Source organism: Micrasema longulum, unplaced genomic scaffold, assembly GCF_059751315.1.
Source record: "Micrasema longulum isolate JH-2025_06_02 unplaced genomic scaffold, ASM5975131v1 h1tg000980l, whole genome shotgun sequence".
NCBI classification, from domain to species: domain Eukaryota; kingdom Metazoa; phylum Arthropoda; class Insecta; order Trichoptera; family Brachycentridae; genus Micrasema; species Micrasema longulum.
Window position 1 is genome coordinate 130521 of NW_028278170.1, and position 16315 is coordinate 146835.

Genomic DNA, 16315 nt, shown 5'->3' on the forward strand with positions numbered 1-16315 from the left:
CTTCAATGCATTACCACTGATTGTCTTTATGTGTTCACGAAATGACAGGATACTCACAAATCTAACGCCCAGATCCTTAACATTTGACGTTCGTATCAGATTCTGGTCATTCATTTTGTGGTCGAAAAATAGAGTTTTTTGGGCCCTAGTGAAAGACGTGACCGAACACTTGGAAACATGAAATGTTAGTGCGTATTGTACTGAAGAAATTTGGGGGGCGAAGCACCCATCCGAGTTCCTTCATTCTCCAATCAGATTAGTCAAGTAAAACAGGAGGCTAAAACAAAGTTATCAAAACAATGTGAAATTGGACACATGACGTACATTAAAATAAAATACCTTTCTCGATTAAAATAATAAAAGAAAACAAGGAAGGCCGAGAAAGACATGGCACCATCAAGTCCATCAAATACTTGAAGATGGACATGTCAAAAGTAGGAAAAATCGGCGTGCGTGCATGCGAAGATGTATGAATGTAGAGGAAGCGAGGTCTGTATGCAAAGAAAGAGTGATATGGCGTTCTATCCTCTCTGCCTACCCCAACAAGGAAACGGCGTGATGGTCTGTTTGTTTGTTTGTTTGACCTATTAAATTAACAGTTATGTGTAAACTTGGAGGGTACAATTTCATGGATATTTTTCAAATAAATTTTAAGACATTAAGTAAATACAATAGTAACAAATTTCATATAATCTCTGATGCAATGAGGAACTTCAGTTCTACGGGAAATTTGATAAAAAAAAAAATTATTTGGGCGGGGAAAAAATTCGAGCTTTAAATTGTACGACAAAGTTTCTTCGAAAAGTACGAAAAAAATAATAAAAAATATTTAAATAAAAATGCACTACTTTGAATGACGTCACTGGTTTACATAAATCAACCTATGATTTAAGAGCTATGAAAGATTTTTGGTCTGCTTGCCGTTTCTGGACCAATGGAAAGAACTGAATGAGAATAAGCGGAAATGAACCTCTGACGTTACACGCGGAGTTATTTCAAATTAACAAAACTTTAATAAAATCCAATTAAAATAAATTATTCGTCACGTTGTACATTATACGTGTATCTACATCAATTTGTCTTAATAAATTTTTCAATATCGGTTCACTCGCGTTGCTAACCACCTACGCTTTAATTGCATGTGCTTGAAAACATAAGCAGGCACTTATTTATGTTTTCGTTTCACCGGTATACAAAATCAATCATCAATCAGCCGCGAAGGGAACGTGTAGAATTATTCATGAACAAAGCTTGTAAAACATCCAGAAATATTATTTTAACTCCCCCATCTGAATGAATCGATGTTTCGAGAACCCTTGAAACAACGTGAGTGCCAATTATATTAAGGCTTCAGTATCCAATTAGTCGTCTAAGCACCCCACATGACATTATATTTCATATCAGTAATTTTTTTTGAATATCAAATAAATACCTTCGGTTTCACATTCAAATCAATTTTAAGTGACCTTTGAACTTAAACAAAAGCCGTTTAGTTTAATGAACTTTATTCATTGTCACTGAACGTAAATAATGTATGGCTTCTTGTTTTTATATTTGCTTAGTGAAATAACATTAACATAACAGTATTTCGAGTTCGTTTAAATTGTTGAACAAAATAACTGGACTAAACCCCTTTAGGAGCTAATATCAATGTACTACAACAGAGATGAAAAACACTTACTGAAGGGAATATATAAGCCTAGTTATTTACAAGGCTAATGACCCATTATTGGTTGGTTTATGTGGCCACATTACACACTGTGTAACATTTACCATTCTGTCTACATTTGAATATCTATATTCCTTCAATTCTTCCATTTTTTCATTTTTATAACGTTAAAGAGCTGAAATTTTTATTAATTAAGATTCTGAACTAATTATTTTACATACTAACTCTTTTCACCAAATTTTCTTAATCTCGGTTGTTATATATTACATTAATATAAATTGTTCCCAAGGAGGTCATGTCTATAAAAGTTTGGACGAACTCAAAATATTGTTTACAGAACCAGCTGGTCCAAGAAGAAGAATAAAACTTTCAATGTATTTTCAGGCGTTGCCTAGTATGTCAGAGTCACTTTGTGGTAACCTGAGGTTACCTTAGGTTACCTAAGGTTAACTTATGGTTAACCTGAGGAAATAAAAACCTGATGTCACTGTCCGATCCCTGTCTCTTTTCACCACTTCATCATCATCATCATCAACCGTCTCTTGTCCAATGGTGAACATAGGCCTTCCCTTTTAGTCTCCATATTTCCCTATCCTGAGCCAACCGCATCCAACCACTTCCTGCAACTCATTTTATGTCATCGGACCACCTTGTCTGAGGCCTGTCGACACTTCTTCTACCCGTTCTGGGTCGCCATTCCAGAACTTTTTGGTCCATCTAGAGTCTGTGAATCCAGGTATATGACCAGCCCAGCTCCATTTCTGGTTGGCAGCCTTATGGACCACATCGGCGACCTTTGTATTTCGGTGACCGGTGTATTTTTATCATTTATTAAGTTTAAATGTAATTTTTAAGTGATCTAATTAGGTTACTTATATTTCTATCAAATGAATGTTTAATATATGATATATATCTTAAGGGGTGATCGATATTTTGTCATTTTTGGAGATTTTGAAACATAAAATAATTTGTTAAAATTTTTTCAATGTACTAAAATATAGAAAAAAATAAATTACGTGTAACTTGATGATTTTGCAATTATATTTGGAGTAGTTTCCGAGATATTGATTAACGGGTAAATGATATAATATTATCACGTATTTTATCTGTCATGATACTAAAAACTTAAATTACGATTAAAATCATCTTCTTGTGCCAAAAAATGATCTAGATCTGGGCCTAGTGTGTATTAAGGAATCTTCTTGGTGAATTTAAAAATTAACGTTTCTCCCAAAATAAGCTGGGTCCTTTTGCCGTATGATACCAGGTTGAGTTAACCCTGTGAGGTTTCTTCCAGGATGCATAATAAAGCAAACAGTCCTTTCGACCTTTCTCTATCCTTTTGTGAATAAATAAATCATTTCTTGGCTCAGAAATCCCAAAACGGACATATTGTTGTTTGAATTTAAAGGGCTAACCCGCGTACTCCTGTGATAAATCAGATGGTCATAGGGCTTGAATATTTTGCCTTTGACGAGATTTTATGCGTATGAATTATATTCCTTGACTATTTGATTTATTGTTCTTTCGATATTTTCAGACATTTAATTAATAAAAACCGTATAATTGAAATAATATTTAAGCCTATTTAAATTTTCATGAACGGAAACTTTTTTTAAATCTTCAAGAGAAACTAAAAATCTAAAAATGTTCAAGAGAAACAGAAAACATAGCAGACTTGAATAGAAATACATGAAAACATTGTTTTTGTTGTGAATATTTAATTCTAGTACGTTTATGAAAATGTGTAAGTAATTGTTTTATTTGTGGTAAAAAAAATCTTATTTTTGGCGTACAAAATATATTAACTAATATATGAATGCACATAACCGGTTTCCAAGACGCAACAATAATATATTATAAAAGGAGACTGTTTACAAAATCGTGTGTGTGCAATGTCTGTATTCAGGTTTGTATGTGGAAGGATGAGGGTACGTGTGCATAAGTAAAAAATGTTTGTATTAAATTTTAACATAAGTTGTGTAAGTTTTTTCCGAACTTCAAAATAAGCACCAAAAGTAAAATTAAATTGTAAATGTACTCATTTGTTAATACGTCCTTCAAAAGAAAAATTTCAGTTCTACAAGATATTGTATTTGCTTTTACGTTACACATATTATTTTATTAGATTACAAGCCTTCATAATGTAATACCAAGTAGACATAATTAAGCATCCAGGGAATAAAGGGTGTCAAAGCTGCTCGCGACATTTGCGCAGTGTACGGTTAAGATGTTATGAATTATTAACTGATTTCTTAAAATATAATGAAAGAGGAAAAGATATAATACACCTTTGACTGATTTGCTGTATTTTTTTGTTGTGAACTCTTGTTCGGGCACAATTTAGGTTAACACCAAATAATTATGTAAATAAAAATACTAACCTGCTGTTCTTATCTCTAAGTACAAAAATAATAATAAGCATAAGTTAAAAATTAAGGTTGCAAACGGTTCCTCTATCCTAGTACTAAAAATACTCAGGCACTCGTTGTTTAGATAAAACAAAATCATAAAACCTAACTAAAAAATTTAATGATATCTATTTATGTCAAAATCATTCATTATGTGCCTATATATTTCGTAAAACGCATATTTTCATGACTTTTTTTTTAATGAAGAACTTCAGCCCTACGGGAGATTAGATACATTAAATGTTTTCTTGCGCGGAGTAAAAATTATAATATTAAATTGTAGGGCAAATTTTCTTGAAAATGTACGGAAAAAATAACAAAAAATATGTTAATAAAAACGCACTACTTTGAATGACGTCACTGGTTTATACGAATCAACCTATGATCTGAGAGCTATGGAAGATTTCCGGTCTGCTTGTCGTTTCTGGACCAATAGGAAGAACTTAATGCGAATAAGTGGAAATGAACCTCTGACGTTATACGCAGAGTTGTTTTAGAAATATATAATTTTATTTGCTGAGTTGAATGATCTGTTATCATTTTTTTTTAAACCACTGAACTTCATTATTGTTGAGGTAAATACAATATTTGCTTAGTATAAGATGTGGCAAATAAGGAAATACCTTGTCTGTTTTCTATGCCTAAGGTGGGTAAAATCAAGCAAAACCATTCTCGAATTATTAATTTAGAACAAACTAAAAAAAACCTGTTGGCGTGTTATCAAAAGTCTTTTTAATATTCAACCAAAACACGTTTGTCCGAAAGCCGAGTACTAGACATTAACAAACATACATATGAACTAGTGTGCGGCACTTTTACATAATAAATATCTCATAGACATAATGATAGACAGCAAATATATTACACTCTACAAAGACAAAAAACACCAGTGTTTTTAACTAAATATACAAACAAATAACAGACGAAGATACTACCTTTTTCTTGCAATTAAATTTGATAAATTTTTAAATATGTAGAATGGAAATAATTTAAGGACTCTAGTCAATAGATAGATTAGGAAATAGTTTTATAAGACAAGAAAAGAAGCTGAAGAACAGCTCTCATATGTAAAATAAAGCCTCAAGAATAATTTTGTGGAAAAAACTGATACGCAAGGGTAAAATCAATTTTTAATTGATCATAACTACTAAAACATTATGATATTTGTTCATAAAATCATTAATTCTATTAAAAACACATTTTTTTTTTTAAATATCAAAACCTCTAAAAACGTACCTAATCACAATACCAAAGAAAGGTTCAAAATCAGACTCCAATTTAGGAAAAAGGCCAAGTCACAAAATTCAGTTTTAATTAGGGCAGTAAAAAAAATATTACGACGTTGGAAAAATATTATTGACGAAAGAATTTAAACTTAAGGACGTATGTAATAAACAATGTATTAATTAAATATATTTACAATATAATTATTCGTGCCCTACATCAAGATTCAAAATAAAATAAAAGTATATTAGAGTTCAGTCAAATTATCAGCAGTCTTTTTTGGGCATTTTTTTCTTTATTTAAAAAAATCAAGTACATTTATCATATAAAACTAAAATTGTAAAAATAAAACATCTCAACGTATTTATGGCCCAGTAAAATTTCTACATCCACAAGTAAATAAAACAAGCGTTTTCTTTTTTGTTTTGTTGGATAATTGAAATACATATGAGCATAAAAAATAAATAAATATGAAAGTGTAAAAATTATTAAAATGAATTCATTATTTTCAAAACTTTGCATTGTAGGAATTGTTAAAGACTGCTAGTGCTTTCCACAGAAAATATTTTATTACTGTTCTGAAACTTGATTCGTAAGTGAACTGAAATAAGGCTTTCACGCCAGAAAACGTGTTCCTATACTACCTTCCGTTTACCAGGGGAGAATGCACCCTTTTGGACAGGCAATTTAAAATGTTGATGTTGAGATCCGTTTTGCTATTTACATCCGGTAAGCTTCCGATGGGGCAAGTTTTGGACTTTAGTACTGTTAGTTTTAAAATAAAAAAAGCAAACATTGAGTTTTATTTGAAGTATCTGGTTTGGCATTAATCCAATAAATTAATAAGTTAAAATAATTTATGAATTCTATGTAGAGAACTTGGATGCTGGCGGAGACAGAGAAGAGCGAATGACGTGTTGCGCGTCCTTACATAGGTCCATTGGGCACAATGCGCAAAGACAACATAACGTTCTCGTTTCTTGCTCTCTGGTCCCCACACGTTATCTTCCTCTTCTTACCAGCCCGTTTCTCTCCACTGCTGGTTATAGGCCGTTTTCAAAGTTTTCCGTATTTTTCTGTCCTGAACACAAAAGGCTTTGAAGGCTTTTAAAAAGTTTGTAATCATTTCGGCGAATTCATCATGTCCAATCAATTTTATCCCAGTCAGCAAAAAATTCACTTCCCTTTTTTTTCAATCCAATGAAGTACATATGATGTACTTCTGGATTACTTTCTTTCAGCACAAAAATGCTAAGACTACCAGATTACAGAGAGCTCCTTCGAGCAGCTTTTCTCGTACCGCATCTGAGGACATAAGTCTCCTTGTCGGTGCCCACATACACGGAAATTTTTCTCGTTTTCAAACGAAAAAAGCTGCCCTTAAGAGCTCTTTGTAATCTGGTATCCTTAGCATATTTGTGCTAAAAAAAGTAATACGGAAGAATATAATATCTACTTCATTGAATTGATATAAGAGGGAAGTGAATTCTTCGCTGACAGATAAAATAAATTAGACATGATCAATTCGCTGAGATGATTACAAAACTTTTTAAAAACCTTGAATTTTTTTGGAAGTCACCAAATCTACATATCCAACAGGACATTTTACAAGGCCACGGATAGTAGCGAGAAGTTGCATTCAGTAATCATAGAGAGAAGGAAAGGGACAAGACTACAGAATGTGTTCAAAAGATTGGTTATGATAGCCGCAGCAGCACGAAGGGGAGCCAACAATATTGAAAACATTTTTTTTTTATTAAATTTACCATGACCTGATAACAACTGCGTAGTTCAGTGATCGGAGATAACTTAAAAAGATTTTAAGCGCTGACAGATTGAAGAAAATAAAAGAACAGTATCCCTCCCTGAAGGAGAAGATTACCACTGCAATTACCAAGCATCAAGAAGAGCATTCAACGACTTTTTTTTTATATTCGATTGAGACATTCCTTCAGTTGGTAGTAGACGGACGCCATTAATAACAGAGAAACGCTTTTTTTAAGTGGAAATTTATAGAAAGGCATTTAAAATATAGAATTTTCCATATCTGTAGTTACGGAAAGATGGTACAGTTGGGTGTTGATCAGATACTTGATTCTGGATAGCATCCGTATTCTACCCATCATTTGGTTCAATCCTACCCGTATACAGGTAAGAGTAAACCAATAAGTATCTAGCTATATTAAAAAAAATAAAAAAAAACTTTTACACATTACGAAATTCGTTTAAATATTTCCGTAAATTTAATGAGATAATAAATACCCAATTCATTATAATATATTGAGGCTTACTTGAATACCCAATACATTATTTTATTTTCGCATAAAAATATCTGCTTTAAAACAGCTTGTACCTAGTTAGGCAGACTAGACATGATCCAGAGAAATATATTAACTAAGTGTTTATGTAGTAGATAAAATTATTGTTATTTTTGTAAAAAAACTATGATTATTATTATTATTTAACAATGTTTGATTATGTCCAAATGCTTGCAGAGTGGCTGGATTTCCTCCCTAGGGAGTTGTTCATATTTAAATTATTTCAACAGAGAGGAAAAACATTTTTGAGAAGGGAATATGGAAGTCTAGGCATTTACAGGGCTTATGACCTGTCATTGGCTGGTTTATTTCCCTCTCTGTTGAAATAAATTTATATTATTATTATTATTTATTTTATTTTTTATCATATATTTGGGCTTAGTTCTAGTGTCAACTCTAATGTATGGGAGCGAAGTATGGAATTGGAAAAATGATGATGAAAGTAGATTAAATGCTCTCAAAATGCGATTCCTCCGGTGAATGTGTGGTAAAACCATGTATGATTGATGCAAAAATGTCGAGATCCGTGAAGCGTGTAAGGCTGAGACATGCATTATCGAGAGAATCAAAAAAGGGGTGCTGCGTTGGTTTGGACATGTAGAGCGAATGGACAGCAAAACAACGGCTAAAGGGATCTACGATGCGAATGTTGATGGATGCAGAAAACGGGGAAGACTTAGAAAGACATGCCACGATCAAGTCTATCAAATACTTGAAGATGGACATTTCAAAAGTAGGAATAATCAGCGTGCGTGCATGAGAAGATGTATGAATGTAGAGGAAGTGAGGTCTGTATGCCAAGATAGAGTGATATGGCGTTCTATCCTCTCTGCCTACCTCTACGGGGGAACGGCGTGATGGTTTGTTTGTTTGTGTTTGTTTGTAATAAATTTACTCTACTGATTTGTCTTGATCCCTTTTCCAGGGACAACATTTTTTTTTTAAAGTGGTTCAGCCACACCCGTTCTCTCATACATATATTTTTTGTTCTGTGTTTTATTTTTGTATAGGCCACATAATATAGTTAACGTGAAACTTGTTTGTTTGACAAAATTTCGTTTGACACTTATCACGAACTCACAGCTTTCAAAAAACGGCACAGACAGCTTTTCAGTTAATTTGTGATAAAATCGCGTTTGTTGCACTGGCATTTAAAGTTTTGAAAGTAATGCCTTTTTAAATCTCGTCTGAGCCATCTAACTCCATCGGTAATTCTTTGCTATGCGGAAAAGCCTGATACATCCCAAATAGGATTCGTTTCCGAAGGTTTTATATTTTCTTTATGTGTTGGTGTGAAGGCTCTAGAGATTTGGCTGCATCTCGTCACTCTGAAATACTATCCGGAGCGAAGTGGGAAGGATATTTACAGTGACTTAAGCGTTGATACTTTGTCAACTTCGTGTTGTGAATCTTCAGATACACATATTTAAGTCGTTGAAAGATAGCTGTTTTTAGGTATATTTATTTATTTTATCCAAATAAACGCCCGAAGGGCTTTTACAAGTATGGTACACGGATAAAATACGTAAAGTAATACATACATATAACTAGTAAGAAAATAAAGGTGATGTGACATACATTATCATAATCATTCCCTTTCCGTACCTTATGGCGCAAAGGATATTTCATTGGTACATCAATTGAATTATATCTTGGTCATTTTGATAACATGAGGGTAAGATGATCAAATTTACACTTCAGGTGCCAATCCAGGGACTATGCAATATTCTGGCATGAAAACACCCTGTTAAATCAATATTTCATTTCAACCATGTCGGGAATCGAACCCGAGACCTCTTGCATGGTAGGCAAACGCGCTGACTATTACACCACGAGGCCGTGGTGTAATGGTCAGCGCAGACATAAATAAATATTGTAAAATATTTAAAGTAATCAACATGCCCAGTAAGAAAAACGTTTTTTTTTTAAGTTATGCCAATAAAAAAGTGTGTCTTTACTAAAAACAGTTTTTAGCGAGGAGAAAAAAAAAATTAAAAAAATTACAACACGTTTTAAAATGTTCAATATCTGTTAAAATAACGAAGTAAAATACATACAAATAATAAAAAAAAATAACCAAAATAACTAGATTTTTGTATCTATAAGAAATAATCAATAATAGCAAAATATTTTTTTACTTGAAACTCATAACAAACAACATAAAAAGTTAAAACTATTTTACATAAATAAGAATGCGTATTATAGACTTTTGTAAGAATATTTTTTTACGTGTAGTTATAGGTAAATATCACCGAATTCGTCTCGATAAGATCTTTAATCTGGCAGAATATGGTGTGTCTTTGTTTAATAGGGTTAGAGAATATTAGCCGGGTCAATTTATAATCTGCCTATTTTTCTATTTTCAAAAATGGTGAATTGAAAAATATCACTTAACAATAAACATGAGTTGACATTATACGTAACATATGATTCTTAAGAAATAGAGTAATGGTTGACAATTTATGATATAATATCAAACACATCACGATTTGTCGCCTTTGTTTTAGATTGCAAAATATGATATGTCGAATATATCTCTACCATTACTCTGCCACTAAATATGTTATGTCTGTTAAACATGACTAAATATGGTGTCTCAATATTTTTTTTGTAGCCGGTTTTGTTCTAGATAGCTTAATATAATATTTCAGGAAAGTTAGAAAAAAATTTGTATCGAAGAATTTGTATATCTGGGTAGTATGTTTACTAGAGATGGAAATATGGACAAGGATATTGAAAGGAGGGTTAGTGCCGGTAACAAAGTTAATGGTGCCTTAAAGTCTGTCGTAGCAAATAAGTGTCTATCGCAAGAGGCTAAATTAGCAGTTCATAATGGAGTTCTGGTACCAACCCTAATATATGGAAGCGAAGCATGGAGTTGGAAAAAAAGGGACGAAAGTAGACTGAATGCTGTTGAAATGCGATCCCTCAGGCGAATGTGCGGAAAAACAATGTATGATAGGTGCCCTAATGTCGAAATTAGAGCAGAATGCAAGGCTGAGTTAAGAAGCATTATCGACAAAATTAAGAAAGGTCTTTTGCGATGGTTCGGTCATGTGGAGCGAATGAGTGATGAAAGAACGGCTAAAAAGATTTATGATGCGAATGTGTCTGGTTGTAGAAGACGAGGAAGGCCGATAAAGACATGGCATGATCAAGTACAACAAATTCTTGAAAGTGGTCATGTGAAAAGTCGGAATAATCGACGTGCGTGCATGAGAAGATGTATGAATGTGAAGGAAGCAAAGGAAGTGTGCCAGGACAGAGTGGTGTGGCGTTCTATCCTCTCTGCCTACCCCTCCAGGGAAATGGCGTGATGGTTAGTTAGTTAGTTAGTTAGAAAAAAATTCTGAAGAAACAAATGGTTAATGCATTTATTGACACTAAAATTAGGCATTTAAACTAAAATCCTAATTTTTCAGAGCCCATCAAACTTTAAAATTGCTCTCGTTCAAAATGAAATAACATAATATAATTTTTCATTGTTCGACTGATTTACAGTTTGTAAATAAGTACAGTACCTACAGACATATTTTTTTTACAATCTGTACACACTTCCAAAGCTGTTTATATTTTATTAAACGCATTAAAAAAAAATTCTTTGTTTTTTCGTGGTGAAAGTTTTTTTAAGGTTCGAGATATAAAGAAACTGTTTTTTCCAACAAAAATACCTTGAAAGATGTAGGTATAAAAAACGTAGTATTTTTAATCCCCCAAAACCAAGACACGTCTTTAGGTTACATAAGGTTTCATTATTCTACAGTAAAATAGATTGTTAACATATTACAACAGAGATGAAGAACATTTAAGAGAAGGTAATATAGAAGTCTAGGCATCTACAGGGCTTATGACCTGTCAATGGCTGGTTTAAGTGGCCACTTTACACACTGTGTAACATTCACCATTCTGCCTATATTTGAACATCTATATTCCTTCAATTCTTTCATCTGTTGATGTTTGTGAAGTTAAAGAGCTGTTAGTGAATGTTACACAGTGTGTAAAGTGGCCACTTAAACCAGCCATTGACAGGTCATAAGCCATGTAGATGCCTAGACTTCTATATTGCCTTCTCTTAAATGTTCTTCATCTCTGTTGTAATATGTTAATATAAACAGCTCCCCAGGGAGTTGAATCCAGTCCTTGTCTACAAAAATTTGGACAAACTCAAAATATTGTTGATAAAATAGATTGTTTTATATAATAATTCATAGGAATCATTTTATTAACAAATTACAACAGGGATGGAAAATACCTTCAATAAGGGAATATACAACAATAACAAATAGGGCTCAAGCCCTGTAAATGCCTAGACTTTCATATTCCGTTATTGAAGGTATTCTCTATCCTTGCTGTAATATGTTAATCTTAATGACTCCCGAGGGGGTGAAATCCAGCCTTATGTCTACGAACATTTGGACAAACTCAAATATTGTAATCATTTTATTGATAACATACACAAGAACACCAACTTTCTTTTAAGAATGTCACAATAATAAAAAGTTGTATTATTATTTGGTATCAAATTCAATATTTATTTTATTTCATTCTTACACACACTTTCTACATAAATGTAGGTACATGAAAATTAAAAGAGAGAAGGAAAGGGGAAAAGAAATGGGAGATAGTTCCATATTTTTCAATGTAAACTAATTGACCTTTTGTATTTTCCCTTAGATTCAGCATGTATTTTTTTGATTCAGCTTTTTTTTCTACTTCAGTTTATAAAACTATTCTCTATCGTATTATAGAACTGAAAAATCTTTAATTGGTCTTAATTTTTTCCTATGAGTAAGTGTGTTTTTTTATTTGTGAAAAGACTAATAAACTAAGAAAACAAATTAGGTATCGTGTTATCGACGGTATGAGTTTTCAAGTTTTGTATTTCTGAAATTACTCCGAGTGTGACGTCTCAAGTTCTCTATCGCTTTTTTTATTTGCTTCTTCCTCGGTCAGTTCTGCCGGTTGATTCGTTGACTTCCTGTAAGCCGGAAATCTTTTACAACTCTCAAATTATTGGTTTATTCACGTAAACAAGTGGCATCGTTCAAATAAGTTCGTTTTTAATAAAACATTTTGTATAATTTTTTACATACGTTTTCAATAAACTTTGCTGTAAAATTTAATGCTCTAAATTTTACCGCACGTAGGAATTATTTTTTTACATTCAATTTTCCGTTGTGTTGAACTTTCTCATAGTCATGTAAAATATACCATATTGATTGATTTGGTGTTTATTTTGTAGAACTCCATATTTAAACTTATAATTAGAAATCAAACACTGATTTGAGTCTACTGAATACTTTATTTTATTTTTACAAATATAAACATATAAAAATAAAACTTCGTGACAATTGTTTCGCCTTATTAGGGCATTTTCAAACGAATGTGAAGATTATTTGGATTGAATGTCCTTATATAGTTATATAAGTCAAGGTACTTAAGTAGAAAATAAAAATAATCTTATGAACTATAGCATGTACATTAATCATAATTGAGGGAAAAACCGATGGTTAAGGGTAAGGATAAGTGTTTAATAGGTAATGGGGAATTGAGGTATTTATATTTGAATTTCGGGGAAAATATAACAAAGTAAGTATTTATTGACATACAAGTATGTATTGTGAGATAATTAATGAAGCCTTATAGTTTTGTAAATTTAGATAATTGTTGTCGAAAAAAATATCAATATCACAATATCTCACAATACATACTTGTATGTCAATAAATACTTACTTTGTTATATTTTCCCCGAAATTCAAATATAAATACCTCAATTCCCCATTACCTATTAAACACTTATCCTTACCCTTAACCATCGGTTTTTCCCTCAATTATGATTAATGTACATGCTATAGTTCATAAGATTATTTTTATTTTCTACTTAAGTACCTTGAATTATATAGCTATATAAGGACATTCAATCCAAATAATCTTCACATTCGTTTGAAAATGCCCTAATAAGGCGAAACAATTGTCACGAAGTTTTATTTTTATATGTTTATATTTGTAAAAATAAAATAAAGTATTCAGTAGACTCAAATCAGTGTTTGATTTCTAATTATAAGTTTAAAATATACCATGTATTTTTTTAGAGATTGTATGATTTCATAGGTGATATCTGTTGATTTTTATTGAAGTTAAAAACGTTTTACAAAACTTTTTTAATATGTGACTTCACTACTTTTAATTCACAAAAGTTCATTATTCATTATTTCTGCCGCAAACGTTTGCAGTTAGTCGGGTTTTCGTTTATAACCTAACGGAGGAAGGAATGAAAGATCCTGTCTTGACTGCATAATTTGACCACAAACACTTAACGTTATTCTTTTATCTGTTCTTTTGCAAGTAAAAGATTCTCAGGAGAACATTACGAAGACTAGTTGTTCACTTTACTGCACTTTTTATACTCAATACCTAAAGGGGCTTAATATGCTAACTAACTAACTAACTAACCATCACGCCATTTCCCCAGAGGGGTAGGCAGAGAGGATAGAACGCCACACCACTCTGTCCTGGCACACTTCCTTTGCTTCCTTCACATTCATACATCTTCTCATGCACGCACGTCGATTATTCCGACTTTTCACATGACCACTTTCAAGAATTTGTTGTACTTTATCATGCCTTGTTTTTTTTGGCCTTCCTCGACTTCTACAACCAGACACATTCGCATCATAAATCTTTTTAGCCGTTCTTTCATCATTCATTCGCTCCACATGACCGAACCATCGCAAAAGACCTTTCTTAATTTTGTCGATAATGCTTAACTCAGCCTTGCATTCTGCTCTAATTTCGACATTAGGGCACCTATCATACATTGTTTTTCCGCACATTCGCCTGAGGGATCGCATTTCAACAGCATTCAGTCTACTTTCGTCCCTTTTTTTCCAACTCCATGCTTCGCTTCCATACTTTAGGGTTGGTACCAGAACTCCATTATGAACTGCTAATTTAGCCTCTTGCGATAGACACTTATTTGCTACGACAGACTTTATGTCACTATTAACTCTGTTACCGGCACTAACCCTCCTTTCAATATCCTTGTCCATATTTCCATCTCTAGTAAACATACTACCCAGATATACAAATTCTTCGACCTGTTTCAAACTATCTCCATTTACTACAATCTTACATTCAGTCATAGTTACATTTCTTTCAAAGACCGCTACCCTTAATATGCTACATAGTAAAATATCTTTCAAACAATAAGATACATAGTTTGACAACGTATTTATTATTTATTAAATCACATAATTCCAATCCTTGATAAAACAACACGACTGTTTCTTTATCGAGACTTGAAAATAAACTTTATTTAAAAAACAGTAAATTTATAATTAGAAATCAAACACTTATTTGAGTCTACTGAACACTTTATTTTATTTTTACAAATATAAAAACAAAAATTTCGTCACAATTGTTTCGCCTTGTTAGGGCATTTTTAAACGAATGTGAAGATTAGATGGATTAAATGTCTTTATATAGTTATGTAATTCAAGGTACTTAATTAAAAAATAAAAATAATCTTATGAACTATACTATGTACATTAATCATAATTGAGGAAAAAACCAATAGTTAAGGGCAAGGCTCAGTGTTTAATAGGTAATAGAAAATTTAGATATTTATATTTAAATTTCAGAAAAATTTAAAACAAAATAAGTATATGTTGACATTCATGTATGTATTCTGTGATAATCAATGAAGTTTTATATCTTGATATAATTGTTGTGAAAATAAATATCAATAATATTACAATAGGTTGTTGTTCTTTTAAATTTTAATAATATTATGAAGAAATTTATCCAAACACAAATGTATTATTATACAATGTTTATCTTTTTTTGAATTTCTTAGCAAAATATTTAAATGCAATTTTAAAATAATTCATCAATTAATTACGCATCATGCAAGAACATGTTAGAAACAATAGTCACGAAATTTTTGTTTTTATATTTGTAAAAATAAAATAAAGTGTTCAGTAGACTCAAATCGGTGTTTGATTTTTTATACTAAAAGTTTGAATATGGATTTCTACAAAATAAACATCAAATCAATAAATAAATACTATTATTTTGAGTGTGTCTTAATGTAGTTGGAAAATACTCGATTTCCCTTCCTTAGGAGTTATTGAGATTAAAATTTATTGCAACAGCAAGGAAAACCATTTTTTAAGAGAATATGGAAGAGCTGTTTAAACCAATCAATGACAGGTCATAATTTTTCCTCTCTGTTGCAATAAAAAAATTATAAATCTTACCATAGCTTTACCCAAAATAACTAATAACTAAGTGACATATTTTTTATGATAATATTAAAATGATATGTGGGAGTTTTTTTATTGTTCACCCAAATGACTTAATTTTTTAGACCATTTGCTTAAAGTCGGATATAAGTTGTGGTATAAATACGAGATAACTTTGCAGAAGAGTTGGATTTGAATCATAAACCTTTGATCCGCGAGTCAACAACGCTACCGTGGTACCACAACCCGGCCTTTATATCCGCTAATATGTGTTCAATATTTTACGTCCACGTCCAGACTTCAGATTCTCGGAAAAGAGATAGAGGGGTGGGATTTTTTTTTTTTACATACGTCTCCACTTGCGAGTGATTATTTCTCTTAGAAACAAGAAAAAGAAATCTAAAGAACATACGCTTCAGTGAACGACAAAAAAAATTAAACCCACGAAAA